General features: G+C 39.8%; 1 protein-coding gene across 3 annotated transcripts in view; it reads right to left on the bottom strand.

The window, feature by feature from the left end:
• LOC127378686 (interleukin-1 receptor accessory protein-like 1) overlaps positions 1–15,396 on the bottom strand; it is a 287,082-nt gene that overhangs the window by 230,249 nt on the left and 41,437 nt on the right. For 2 of the 3 annotated variants that reach the window (XM_051427825.1, XM_051427827.1), the window contains exon 1: positions 8,143–8,631. The exons of the other annotated variant lie outside the window; for it this stretch is intronic. The gene's annotated coding sequence lies outside the window, so the exon portion shown is untranslated. Of the gene's footprint in view, positions 1–8,142; positions 8,632–15,396 lie in introns of those variants that run through there. 3 annotated transcript variants of the gene reach the window in all.

The following is a 15,396-nucleotide window of genomic DNA, read 5'->3' as shown; positions in this document are numbered from 1 at the left end:
CAGTAGGTGTACTACTGAGAAACATTCCCAATGCTAAATAACCCGAGAATTCATCAAGCCGAGGCAGAGGCTTCCAATGGCGACGATGAGATATTCACGGGCGGAAGCATTTCTCGCTTTATCTCTTTCACACACAACCTCTAACACACATTTTTACTCAACACCTAAATTTAAATCTATGACACTGAGACTGATCTGCTGCTGAACCGACGGGTATCTAGCTAACTCTACAGTATGCTAATGCTATTCATTGGAGAGCATCAAAGTCTGAGTTCTTCAAGGAGCTCTGACTTTAAGAAAGTAAAAAAAAGAAAAAATAATAAAACCACTGCATATTTTACAGTACAACAGTAGGAAAAGATTTCATTGGACAGGAGTCTCTTTTTTTTGGGTGGAAGCAGGGTGACATTTTCTAGTACAACACAGCAGCTTTTTATAGATTACAGGGAAGCTTAATAAGGGACCAATAAAATGTAACATAAATGTTCTTATACGGTAAAAATTTAGAAAGTAAAGGCGTACAAAAATGAGAAATAAAACAGTGGCAATTTGTGTGGTTTGCCCAATCCCTTCAGCTGAATATACAGTCTTGTCTAAGCAGCAGAACTGTGGGCTAATTTAAGGGGGAATGAAAGAGGATTGTCAGATTATTAACACAAGTTAATAAACGCCTACCCTACAGCAACTATAATCATTAAGGCTGCTAAACATTTATCTTGCTGATTTTTTCTTATCAAATCAACCACTAGGAAGAATCAACTTGAGCCAAGAGCAGTGCAAATGCACAATGCAGCCAAGAGCAACAAAACAAACAAAGCCTTTGAACGAATAATCAAAGTCTTTCTTCTAACAGACAATGTGCTTGAAATTGTACAGTCAATTTATCTGACTTTGTCTGTAGAGGTTGTGCACTGCTTGAAAGTACTTCAGCTTTCATCATTGATGAATGCACCATTCTAAGGATAATGATGGATGTGCAGCGTGTGGCTTTCCAATTATTTGATTGAAATGTACAATATATTGTGTTACGGTGGCCAGTCTGTTTTTTATGAGGAAATTTAAACAAGCAAAGCATACATCTCCTCATAGGACACATGCACAAACAGCAAATCGTATTGTGTCTATATATATATTCAAGGGTTCATAACTACATTGCAAAAGTAAACACACACACAAACATGTCAATGTGAAAGCTATTAGTCTTTACTGCAACGTTTCTCTGAAAATGTCCCTTGCATGTCTGAACCAAACAGCCCTGCAAGCAAAAATAAACTTAAGTGCTAAGGTGAGCAGACATGCTGTAGTTACCACTGAGAGCTTAACGGCGCAATGCAAATAAGCTTTCACACAATAACAGACGACCCACATCTCCATGCTAGGCAGCCGAGATTCAATATCGTAGGACAAGGAGTGCTGCGTCCCCAGGCCCTTCTTGTAAAGTGGCCCATAAATCACGAACCCTGTTGAGAGCCGGCCTCTGTGGGTTTGGTCCAGCAGGGAGGAAACAGCCGCGCTCTGGCTGGGAAACGGTAACCCCCTCAGCTGCAATGCAAAGCATGTCTTAGCAGCAGAAAGTTATTACCATCATTAGCCAAACTGGGGATTGGATTATTGCTGGAATTGTTATGTTGGAATATATAAATGATGCTGAGGCTTAGGGTGTTCAGTCATGCATGTAACTAAACTGGGTCAAACTGTATATGTATACTTAGTAATGCTGGTTTATATTTTAAAGCTCACATGATATAGTAAGGAGTGCTAAAAATTGAAAGAAAAGGATTTAAAAAAGTTAGTTTGCTAAAATGTTCTGGCACTCATTATTACATAGGCCAGCCAGACAATCTCAATGTGAGCCACCCCCCAAAAAAAACAAACTGTGGTTCGGCCAAAATACCTGGCTCAACTTTGGCAGCGATGCACTGGATCAACATCATCTGGCAAAGTCTTGTGTGAGCAAATCAAATCTGTGCGTTCCACGTAGATTACTTTGTGAACATAAATTGGGTGTATGTATTGTTTATGTCGTAAATCCCAGCCATGGAGGATAAAATGATTTCATTTGACTTTACTTCACAGAGCTGTAAAAATCCTTGCTCATTGTGTTTCGGCATCTGATAATCGGTCAAACTCATGGGTGACTTACTCATATTTCATCCTTTCATCTATACATATGACAACACACACCACACCTACACAGCCACGCAGTCCTACTTGGCTCTGGCTGTGCCGGAAATCACCAATTTACTACTCCTACTATTAATAATAAACACTTAGTAGTTTACTCTATAGTAATGATGGGTTAATTGAGGATTTGGACAGTTATGAATCATGATTTTGAGTATCCAGCAAAATTTAAGATATGCATTGTGGGATTTTAGCAAAAGTGGCATATGTACCATCATTTCAGCTGGTGACCCATATGCGCAGCAGCCCAGGTTCGAATCCGACCTGTGGTACTTTGCTGCATGTCATCCCCTCTCTCTCTGCCCCCCTTTCCTGTCTATCTCCAGCTGTCTCTCTATCAAAATAAAGGTCAAAAAAATAATACTTTAAAAAAATAATAATAATCATAATAATTTTGTGTGCTAGGTAGCAAGTAGGGGGTCATTTTAGACACAGTACACCACCAGAGCCATCTTGTACTAGAGGCAGGTTACAATAAATGCTTAAATATGTAAATACTAGTCTCACATGTAGTAGCTAAATGAAGAACTCACTCCATTGACGTACCTCTTCTAACAGTGTTAGAGTCTGTGTTCATGGTTATCTATGGTGCACGCACTTGAGTAAACACTGAGCATAACAGTGTAAGCATTTTCTTTCAGTGAACACTTAAAAGCCATTGCTGAGACCATACCATCCTGAATGGGCTTGTAAAAGGCTCTGCTGAATTCCCTGAATATCTCAACACCAGCCACTTAGAATACAAGTAAAAAATGTGAATAAAGATTGGTAGTTGTGATAATGTTTTGATAACATTAAAGGGTTGTGTCTCTTCTGCTATGCATCTAGCCTGCAAATGCATTAGTCTGCACTATAATATAGTCTGGGTCTCCTCCTTTTTTTTATTTTCCTGCGATTTTTTTTATCTCCACACCAACGTATGGAATGTCACAACAAAAGCCTTCATGAATGAGTAAGCACAGATCCGATGAAGAGAGGAGGGGAAATGGGAGGAAAAATTGCTCATTTTGCTTCCCCTGGCATGCAATTTCCATCCTCTATCCACATCTCTCTAAAAGCTATCTAAAACACATCAACTTCATCTTTCCGGGCTGGATGGGCCTCAGAGGATCACCTCCAGACATGGCACAATGATAGTGGGGCTGAGAAGAAAGGATGAAAATGATAATTCTGCCCTCTTGCTTATAGCAATGGGCTTCTCATTTTACTGCTGATTAAAAAGGGGAAAAATTCATTTTAAACGTCACTTGCCCCTAGCAAAGAAAAATACAGTATATTGAGGTAATTGATCATGCCTTTAGATGGCTGTTTCATCAGAGGAAGTGCAACACGAGTATTTCATCGCCTCATTCTTCATTTTAGCCGCGTTACAATTGACCAGCGCAACTTTTAAGCTCCGGGGCTCGCTACACTGTGGCTGACCTCGAGTCCTTTTATTTTCTGCTGTAACAAATGGGAAAATAAAGCGCTTTTAAATTGCATTTGATTCTGGTCTTAATGCTTTGGTCTCCCCCAAAGACACACACATACATACACTGAATAGCCCGCATGCTTTTTTTCAAGAGCAATGTAAAGAGAGTTTAGAGTGATGCCATTATCATCCTTTTATTGTAGTATTAAGCGTCACTCTGTTAGGATAGCAATGCCATTACATGCACAAAGTAAATAAAGCTAGCATAGCAGCTGCAGACACTCAGCTCAGTTCACATCCATACATGAAGGCATTCAGATCAAGGTCTGAAAAATAAGTGGCCCACGAAAATGATTTGCAAGGAAGACCATCCTTTTTGATACCTCTCCACTGAACAACAGCCGGGAAGGGCACGCAGAAAGCTCAAGGGCCACAAAGTGAATGGGGGCCCAATTTTGAAGGCCATTTATTTTTCCATACAACCTAGTTTCCCATCAGCGAGTGGTCATAGATTCTGTGGCGTCTGAAGGGTACACAAGGCTTGGATTTCCTTTTTCTGCAGGAAACAGATTTGAGAACAAAGCAAGCCTCTTCTGTGGAATGATCCGACCTGACATAACCTACACTGCGGTTGCAAAATTGTAAATAATGACATCTGTTATGGACTGCTGGGAATTAGAATGGGTAAAAGCTTGCTGTCCACCAGGCAGATATTTACAGATTCTGTGAATATATCAGAATATATACCATTGGTATAATTTAGGGAAGGGTGATATGGATAAACCTCTATCTTGATATATGTAATATTATATTCTGATATATATTCTATATATATGCAGACAAATTCACCCATAGTATAATCCATATAAATGATCAAAATGTACCACTGGTGAAAGTGAATGTGATCCCAATAAAAGTAATTAGGCCACAATTAATGGTTATTTTCATTATTATAAAAGTAAAAAAAACTATGAACAATGCTCATCACTACTTCTGAGAACCCATGGTGATGTCCTCGAATTAATTGTGTCTGACCAACAGTCCAAAACACAAAGAGAATCATTAACAAATCCTCAGATTTGAGAAGCTGGAACATTTGGGCCTTCTTGCTTGACTCTAAACACTCAATGCTAACTTTACATTTAGAAAATTAAATTATAGCTGATTAATGATTCCATTAATCAACTAATTGTTCTAGCACTAAATCATACAACATACATATTTACCCTGATGCCTTTATAAAGTCTCAAGAAATGAACTCTAATGCTATTATATTTCTTGATTGATATGGTTATTAATTTGAATATATTTCGTTCTTTTTTTGTCAACAATTTTGCTCTATTCTTTAACAACCTTAGGTCAGTAGCCCCAACGGGTCACAAGATAAGTCTGTATCAAATACAAATAAAAACAACTGACAGTGAAAACAGACATCACACACACAAGGAAAGGCCTAAAACCAGCTCAAATAAGGCAGTTGCATTTCTCAGTTACATGGAGTTATAACATGGCCTTACATTTTTCCAATGAGACTAGATTATTAAGATGCAGGATGCTATGCAAATTATTCCAATTCTGAGGAGCAAAGTAAGAGAAAGCTTTTTCCCCAACATGATAGGAAAGACTAGAACATAATCCTGCTACCCAGAATTACATTTATTTTTCTTGTGAAATACTACAGTTTTACCCTGTCAGGACTCTAAAAATTGTGTGAGACATCTTGGCTGCAACTGTGATGGGGACACAAATAGGCACTGCTTCTTTTTAAAGGGTTCACAAGCCAAAAAGGCCATGAGCCGTAAATGTCCTACTATAATCTGACATCTTAGCTAATCTAAAACAATGAATGTAACATTACACATGAAAATATTTTGTAACTAAAGCCTGAGATAGCTTGGATAGATGGGAATTTTGATATTCATCCTTGGTCGTCATGATTCTTTTTTGTATGGGTGAGGCGACATGCCCAGACATATTGTAATCTACCAGATCTACTATACTTGTCAATTCATGACATGATGGCTGCAACAAAAATAAATAGCTTTGAATCAGATCGATGCCCAATGATTGCGATGGAGAATGAAACAAGGTACGGGGAAAGAGGAATCTCATCTTCACGGGAATTGGATTTTCAAAAGATTTAACTGAGAGCGCGTCTGTTATGCATGTAGTCCACAGCTTCTAATACTCAGATTTCACAACAGTCAATACATCTGCACAGCCGTGCCGAGTGGGAATGGAAGGTGCTCGAGCTAAAGTACGATATTTGCACACACGCACTTGGTCACACATACATAACATAAACACACAAGCTGGATCACCTCTCAGTATTTCCATTTCCTCTTGAGTCTTATTAATGTAATCTAATAGCCATGATTAAGGTGGCCCCCTATCAACTTCCTCGCCAACATTCTTCCTCACAAATCCTCATCAATTGCTCCAATCACTCCTCACACAGAGCCAATATTCCATGGCGAGACAACCCTTATTTCCCACCATATTAATGAACTCTTTCATTTGAATGCCTTTGACTGCCTGCCCCTTGATTGCAAAGCCAAGGCCAATAGGCCTTGGTGACAGCTCTTTGAAAATTAAAAGTATCAATCACGAGAAAAAGCTTGTGATGTCTTCACATCCTTCTGTTTACCAGTGAGAGAGAATTGTAAGATGAACGGGGTCAGGTAATATTTGCAAGTGCTTGTCATGGCAGTTTGAGTGTATTTTTTTCTCCAAGACGAGTGGGATTCGCCACATAAAAATAAGATTACATGTCAATTATTGCTGATAAGTTTCTGAAAGTCAAATACATTTTATGACACTCATGCATGTGTTTAACACCACAAGTTGCAAATATTGTAAAATGACTGAGAAAATTACTATTAAAAGTATTTAATATTATATTTAATACAAACTTGCCAACGAAACCACGACTTTATTGAGGCATTAACATGCCCTTTAAACCTCTACTTAAATCATCAGGGAGCAGAGGAGGAATTCAATGCTGCTGGGTAAACTTGACCAGCATAAAAAAGTGCCAATGCTGTATGACATAATCTCTGTCTAAATCAATTTCTGTGTGAGAGCACTCGACTCAGCTCAATATGTAGCTGCAGGGCTTCCGTTAAGTGGCCACTGCCACTTACCTATTAATTCATTGTGCCGCTGGTTGCTCCTGTAGCCAAGCTTAACCCCATATGTTGGAGATGAATAAAGAAGTTAAAAAATAACATCATAAAGCAAGAAGATCAGAGCACCTAAAGCAGAAAGTGTCAAGAAGGAATTGGAGTGGAAAGATTTAGAGCAGGGCATGATGCGAGTTGATGATGGAGCAGTTGAGCAAATGTTACTGTTGACACAATTTGAAAATCATTTGCGAGTGATGAGATGCTTTAGGCTTAAACTGTAGGCCTCGGCCTGGGAGAGGGTTATAGTTTGTCAGAGATTTACAAAAACACAAGAAGCATCTCTGCAGCAGTTGTTTCATGATAAAATGGGGATATGCAACTTGCAAGGCTACAGCACCTTCTGTAACTCATTTGTCATCAGTGAAGAGGGGAGAAGGACGTTTTTTTTCTCCTTTTCTTTAAGCGAGCATCTCCTCTAACTTTACATCAGTATCACTTCCTAATTCCCATATATGTTGAGCCGGGCCATCCTCAGTCTGGTCCCAGCCAGAGTGGACTCTAACATCCATCTGGACAATCATAGGCCATCATCCATCCAAGCAGGGGAGGGAAGCAGGGGAGAGGAGAGGAAATACTCGCAGATACTGAGGAGAGGCACAGAGAGAGCTGACTCGCCAAGCAATCACTCAGCAGAAATAATTTGAAATAACTAAGCCCGGGTTCTTCTCGCCTCCCTCCTCTGGCACACACGCGCGCTTTTGGGTGCGTGCACAGAGCGACACGCACATGTGCGCAAATTCGCATACACCCACCAACACGGGCACGCACTTGCACTTCCACAGGCGCGCGCACACACACACACACACACACACACACACACACACACACACACACACACACACACAACACAACACAAACACACGCTGCTGACGCACCGGAGCGACATGCAAATGCGCGCAGTGTTACACAATTAACGTCGAGGGGGGGAAAAAGAATGCGTAAAATGAACAGCTCGTGTCCACTGACACACTGTAATCGCTCTGATCGGATAATTAGGTTCTTACTAAAGAATACAGGAGACTTCAGCGGTCCGCTTCACTGTCGTATTGCAGCCGTGGACACTTCCACTGAGGAGGCTCCGTCCGCAAAACTAAAGCAAAAAAAAGAGCGACTGGGATTCTCATGTAACTGAAAGGAAAACATGCTCCTTCCAAATGCGCATTTAAGTGCCGCATATTAGGAGATTATGAATCCGTTTGTTAGAGCGCGTCGACAAGTGATGCAAATCTGTGCATATGAAATGTCAGCGTCATCCAGATTAATCGCTGGTGCAAACAAACTGGTTTAAACATTTCCACCGAAGGCAGCGGGGGCATCTGACCAACTTTGGACTCGCTAAGATGGAAAATAGATGTAACTTACCCACAAGCAGTTTCCAAATGATAGCGTGCACTCTGCTGTCAGTTCTGATAGCCCCACACCATCACGGTGTATCAGAATCTGTTCTGGTCTACAGAGTAAAGCAGTAAGGGTTTTTTAAAAAAAAACAAGGAATCCCAGCTGTGAAATAGTCCACTTCTCCAAAAATAAAAACCGCAGCGTCTATCCCAAAATTACATATTGCCAGCCTGGACTGGCGCAAATCAGAGCACAAAAACACCTGCAGCCGGTCACTTTGAAACAACAGGACAGAAGAAAATGAAGAAAATCATGACAGTCATTAGGGGAATGGTCGACAGAATCAATGAAGGGCTATATGAGAGGAGGCAATTAGTCTGATTATCCTATTAAATCAGTTGTCAGCCGCTCACAGCCACACAGCCCCGGCAGGTGAGTACCGCGAAGCAGGACTACACGAGCGCAAATTTCCAAAGTGATGTGCAGAAAAAAGACACATCGGACGCTGTCTCTCTCTCTTCTCTCTCTCTCTCTCTCCCCCTATCTCTCTCTCTATCCGAGTGTCAACGCGAAATGCGTAAAGTGCGCACAAGTAGACCAAGACCGCACAGGACATGAGAGGATTTGCCATCAAAATAAAAGCACACCATTTATCATCAAATCATAATGTGTCCTCAATACAGATGTATCTTCCTGGATGGGTTTTATTTTGAAGAACACATCAGACGCGTGGTTTCCTTATTCTGTCTGACTTGACAGTGATGCCGGTGTGAACGCTTCTAGACCCGCGTTCCTCTGGAGTCTTCATCCCCTAAAACCTTCCCAACAAACGCACATGAGGAAATCATCCTTCTTAGCCGCCTGTTTCTAGAAATAAAGCCGCAGTGTGGGAATTACTTTAACTGGCTCTGCCGGAGAGCAGAGAGTGCGGAACAGAGTGCACGGGCAAGGCAGGCAATGCAGTGCAGCTCAAGTTTGAGAACAGACGCACTGCCGCCCAATGGAAATCACAGAAAAAGGTCTGAAATGCTCAGTAAAAAATACTCTCAACCAGCGTGACAAGTCGCTTGAGTCAGGGCTTATTATTATTGCATATAAAAAGGAGTGAAATATGTGGCAACACACCAAAAAGAACATCTATAGAAGGCCACACAGGACATGAGGGAGAAAATGTGCACATGTTTCTGTTTTCTTTTCTGGTGATCATGAAAAAAATATGGATGCAGAATTACGCAATTCTTTTGTGATCACGAGACAATAAAAACAGATTTCTCCATTAGCTCGTTATTACTGTATTAAGAACAGCAAATGGACGGATATTGTGTGAGCATGAGCGATCAACCCTTCTAATATCCGGACCACCAAATAATTAATAATCATAGGACATAAATAAATTACACAGTTCCCCTCTTTGGCACATAGGCATCAGTTTGTTAGCTGACCCCATTCTGCCTCTTTTCAATAAACTAATATTGCTGTTGAAAATAGGTAAAGTGAAAAAATGCTTTGGAAACAAGATAGATTGCCCAACTTGAGTTGACTAATCTGAGAATAAATAGAGTTGTTGTGACTGTGTGTACACAAAACAACAATCATTTTGAAGATCCAGGGGTTACAGAAGTGTACTTTACGGGAATTTAGAAGAAATGATCAATATTGTGGAATAATATAAAAGTACTAAAACTAGGCAGACCAACCAAATCCCATTTAATAATGTACAGGTGCGATGTGTGACCTTCCACAAACCATCATTTTCAACACAAAGTGCTTCATGGTACATTACAGCTAAATTAGATATTCTTTCCTTGTCAACTCGGCTTATGAAGGCAATTGGGTTGTCATTACATTTTGATTTTGAGAAAAACTCTCAAACTGCTCTGACAAATTGGTCTCTATTGAGAAATGTACTTTTTTTTGTGTTTAAATAGGCCTTACAGTGGGCTCAGCTTGCATTACTGCGCAGTATATCCGAATCTGACGCCAGTATTCATTCCATTGTATCAACATTCATCACCGTCTGTTTCCTGTTCAATATTAACTACACATTAAGATGAATGTGACCAGTCCACTGAAAAGCCTGATAGGATATCAATCGGCACAATTCAGGTATTACCAGTATTTATGAGGAGCCAAGGACTCGCATCCAACAGGCAACAGACAAAAACCCTGAATCACTAAAGATGATGAATGGACAGTACGGCTGCCTTTCCTTTCTTCCTGAACTGGAAAGGTGTGATACAGATAAAGGACTGGTAGGTAAGCGGGCCCCCCAGTTGGCCAGCCAGGCCGTAAAAAAGGGAATCGTTTGATTTCCCCCTCACTGGGCTACCCCTGTCAAGACTCTAGCCTCTGGCACAGCGATTCTGTGAGGCGAATTTCGATGAGGGGAGGGCTTTGAGGAGGAGGAAAAACCACCCTCCTCGGACTGAAAATGTGCACTTGTGAGCTTTCTTTGTCGTATACAGGCCCTGACGTGAATAGAGGTTCCTTAATGAGCAAAGAAGTGGACAAACAGGCATTGATTCGCCACTTCTATCTGAGGTTGTCGTCCGCAAATGGCCTCATCTCAATCAACTGGTTAGTGTGCAACTTTGAGGACAACTGTCTAGTGAGGGTTGATTGTTTGCTGCATTTTTTTTTTCCTGCCGGTTTGAGGATTTGGGTGTGAGCCTGGAAGAGCAGCAGTGGGGTGTTAGAATGAATCCATTGACGTGATGTAACATTCAAAATTCATGGACATATTTTTCACAACTCTCATGTGCTGTGATGTAAAATCCTGTAACTCCTGTAACATTTTGAATTGTTCAGTTATGCTCCTCTATGGGTTAATGGTTTAATTAATCGCTCTCAAAACCCAATTTATTTATTAAAAACACATTATTGAGCTCAAAACCAGGCTGTTTTCTAACTTTCTCAAATCTGACAATTTAGGAAGAAATTTCCACTTGACAACAATGGTATGAAGCTGTATACTGTTCCAATTAAAAATGACACATTTACTGATGTACTGTGTGGAAAACATGTCGAGTGTTCTTACAAAATAACCAACTTCATAAAGGTGAGATTAGATACATTTGAACCATCAATGAGAGGCTAAGTTTGTATTGCAAGTGTGGAGATGTATCATTTTGTAATGAAACTCTACATCAAACTTTTCTTTTAGGTAGAATCTTAAGAAAAAGTATGTGTTAAAATTGTGTGTGATGGTGTTCTCCCTGGAGTGATGGAAAGACAATGAGATGATGAGAAATGTTCTTAAAGCATTTTATTTAATGACTCAAATGAATACTTTTCCACACATCTGCAGGACGGAGGTCATCTTTGATTGCATGTAAGTACACAGAATAACAGTAGTATTGATTGGTGCAATCTCGCTTCAAGAAACCTCAACATACACCAAACTATAAATGATGCTGAAATATTGATAGTCAACAAGGTTCTATAAAATACACCTGTAAACAACAGTAACAGCACAGTTTATTACCTAGCTCAGATAAAAAAAAAGGATTCTATAATTTTATAAAGAAAATATATTTTGTAAATTTTTGTCAGAGAAATAAAAGGACTCAATTTGTCTTCAATTGAATTTTGTATATAAAAAAAGAAATTGTCACAAAATAATATTCTGAACCCAATATGGTGAATTGTATCCCTAAATATGGTGTGGTCTATATGGTCTCTTCTGGTGTTCAGTACAAACTCTGACACTGACACAACTCTACCACCTACACAAATCTTTGACACCACCCAAACTCTCATGCTTCAGGTACGGTGGCCTGTAGTCACATTTTAAAAGTGGAGTCAGCCACCTCATTAGAAATTCCATCAAAAGGTCTAGTCCAGCTAAAAAGCAGCATGCTAATGGAAAATGATGTCAAAGACTGATGCTGTTGTTGCATTTACGCAATGGGAAGAACAGGAAAAGCTTCTGTCAAAAATTCTCAATATCTCCGTATCAGAATTAACGACTCTGCTCGTAATTACTGTCTGAACAATTTGAAAAATCCTTTCCATTGCTCACATGTGTGTTGTGTCGTGTTGTGTAACCAAATTTTCAAAAATATCAAAGTAAAACCATAGCATTGTGTGATTTTTAGCTAAAAGTAGTGAAAATGCTGTGGACACTATTTATGTATCAAGAAAATGTTGGAAAGTAAATACACTGTCCTTGGTAGCAAACAGGTGCTTTTGGACATCATTTAGGACTGTTCATAATGCACACAGTATCTTCATGGTTAATTCTACAGACAAGTTTGTTTATTATTGTGCCTTGCATAAGCAAGCACAATACTACTATTCCCCATACTTATTATTATTCTTCCGTACGTTTTTCGGCGTGCTACTCCTCCCGCAGTTTTTGTCGCACATACACAAAAAAGGTATCAAAACGTGCGGCTCGGCCGGGAATGGTGTGCTATGACTTTTCTAAGCGTTTCGCCAAACGGTTTGCCGATAAATCGCCAAAAACCGGTCCAAAAAATGAATGGGTGTGTATTGCGAGAATCTTCAACTGCCAGAGTGCGTGACATTATCGCTAGAGTGTGGGGAGAGAGAAAAAATTGTCGAAAAATAAATTTGTAAACTGCTCTCAAGGCCACAAATATCACTCTACAGAAATAATTTGTAAATCGAAACGTAGGTAAATTCGTTGGGGTCGCAGTGATACCACTGCCGAAGCTGTCAGACAAATAGTTTTGGCGGGAGACGCACTGATGCGCCATTAACACCCTCTCATGGCCCCATCTACTCCCATGTTAAATATAGAGGAGAAATGTTTAAAGGAGCTCGTTGAACCTCTTCTCTCTCAATCTCCCCAGGTCACATTTTTTAACTTTAACCACTGAAACTCGGCAGTGCTATAGTCAACAAGACGACGCTCACGGTCTTTTCGGTTTTCATTTCGGTCGTTCCTGGCCATGGGTTCGAGGGGATTCATTTTAAATGTTTCTGGAGTTAGAGACAGAGAGAGAGCGCGCGCAGCTGCTGTGGCCTCCCCTGATTGCCACGACAACCAAAGCCTGCCTCTCTCTCCCACACACACACACACAAACAGCTAGCTACAGAGGCTGACAAGGCATTAATAAGCTAGCGCTAGCTGGCTGGCTAGCTAAAGATAATTAGAAGGTGGCTAACAAGCAAACAATTTAAAGCTGAATAATTTTAATATTAACACAAAATAAGTACAATACACCTTAAATATTTTACCCTACTATGAGCTGTTCCTTAATTTACATTAGCACTCCTTCAGGAGCATAATACAATTAAACACATTAACCAAAGCTAGCACTTAGCTAGCGATTAGCACATAGCTCAGTTTGGTTAATGTGTTTATGTGTGCTAGCTCTAGCTAAAGAGAATGACATGGTATTAACATATGGGCCAGAGCAAGGCACAATCAAAATTTCTTTAGGAATTTTCTAGTTAAATTTGAAATCTAAAAAGTTTTTTGCATGTTTGCTAATTAGCAAAAAACTACATTTTTCCATAAGAGCACTGATAATTTGGCCCTGGCTTGACAGCTCTTATTTAAGAAACACAAACAAGCCACCACTTTCCCCGGCTTTTACAGGACAAAGATGTGGCAGCAAGTGTGACAAAGTCTTTCTGGTTACTGCAAACAACCTAGAAGTTGTGAATCTGCTGTTAAAGTAAGCCTGGGGTCACCAGTATAAATGAAGAATGCTGCTTGTTTAAATATGAACATTTCAACCAGACAATGCTCCAGTAGTAGAATCTCTGTGGTATATAACCACAGCATTGGGTAGCTACTGTAATATTCAAGACTTGCATTGTCTGTAAGGAACAACACGGGTGTTGTTCAGGATATTCAAACTCTGTTCAAATATTATATTCTTTTTTTACTTTTCATGGGTGAAAGGGTTATTTAAAATGTAATAATGTTCTTTTTGGTTAAATGAACTAAGTATGAAAAACACACTGCAGCAAACTGTAAAAGGCACAGCCATATGTCCCAGCTCCACTTCCTCAGCTGCATATCTCAACCTCATTTGGACTGGGAGTGATAATCAGACATCACTTTGTGAGATGGACTGTTTTCAGAGAAGGCTACAAATTTAATTGGGGTAATGAGGTCACTGGAGGAAGCCTCGAAGCCCTTCTCCAATTACTGCCTACCAAACAGTGAGTACCAACAAGACAGAGCAGAAAACATCTCAACATGACAAAGTTATTATAGTCTACCACACAGATTAGCAAAGCATGACCCTTCCTATTAAACCAATAATGCATGTTTTAATTTGTCCCTGTGCTTGAATAATGAATACAGGGTGCAGTAGGAATAAAAAAAGACAAAAATGTCATTGTCATCTGCACCTTTTACAGTGGATGAGCTGAATTTGACCAGATACACGGCACATTGTCCATGGCAGTGTCATGGGATAGAATTGCAAATATATGCTGATGACACTGTTGTGTACGCACATGGTAGCAACTGTGAAGCTAACAACTGCTCTGGAAAAGACTGCACACTGGCTTGATCAATCATGTCTTAGGTTGAACATTAGACTTCAGGTATGTTCTTTTACTAAATCACTGTACAGTCTGCTGATGTTGACATTCTCATTATGGCTGAAAAGATACATATGTCACTAAATTTAAATATATCTGTGTAATAACGGATTAAGAAAGACAAAAAGGCCAAAAACTATAAAAATACAACTTGGAAAAATCTGTGGATGCAGCAAAGATATTTATGAATGCCACGATCCTTGAGACATAGGTCTCATCGTATCACATGCTGGGGTCAGCTGGTTAAGAGACAGTCATTAAACTATAAACCACCACAAACAAACCTCAAAAGGAGAAACAACTGCACTTTAACCTTTAGTCATACTCCCTTTGGCACTCTGTTCATTTTGACTTTAAATCTACTAGAGAAAGCAATCTGCTAAAATCTACTCAACTCAACCACTGGCTCTACATTTCATTCGTTTTACTTGGTAGACAAATATGACTTGCTTTTAACGTCTAATATAGATAGTACTTTGTGTGTGTGTAATTTATATTATGTGTTTTGTTGTGTCTAGTTTGCTTAGTGCTGTTCTGTCACTGTGGATTTTTTAATTGTGACCTGCCAGGGGACTGCAGATGAAAATTAGCCTTAGGCTAACTCTGGTTCAATTCGTCATATCGTAGGATGTGTGTTAAATATTGTACATGGTCCCTTAGAATAACACGGTTGTATGATTTGTAGCAAAAACATTTTCAAGTGAATAATTTCTGACAACAAGAGGACATAACCTCTGGCAGAGATGTTGT

This window comes from Dicentrarchus labrax, unplaced genomic scaffold (genome assembly GCF_905237075.1).
Source record: "Dicentrarchus labrax unplaced genomic scaffold, dlabrax2021, whole genome shotgun sequence".
In the NCBI taxonomy this organism is placed as follows: Eukaryota; Metazoa; Chordata; class Actinopteri; family Moronidae; genus Dicentrarchus; species Dicentrarchus labrax.
The sequence above is the reverse complement of the archived record's forward strand: the minus strand, read 5'-3'. Positions and strand labels throughout refer to the sequence as shown.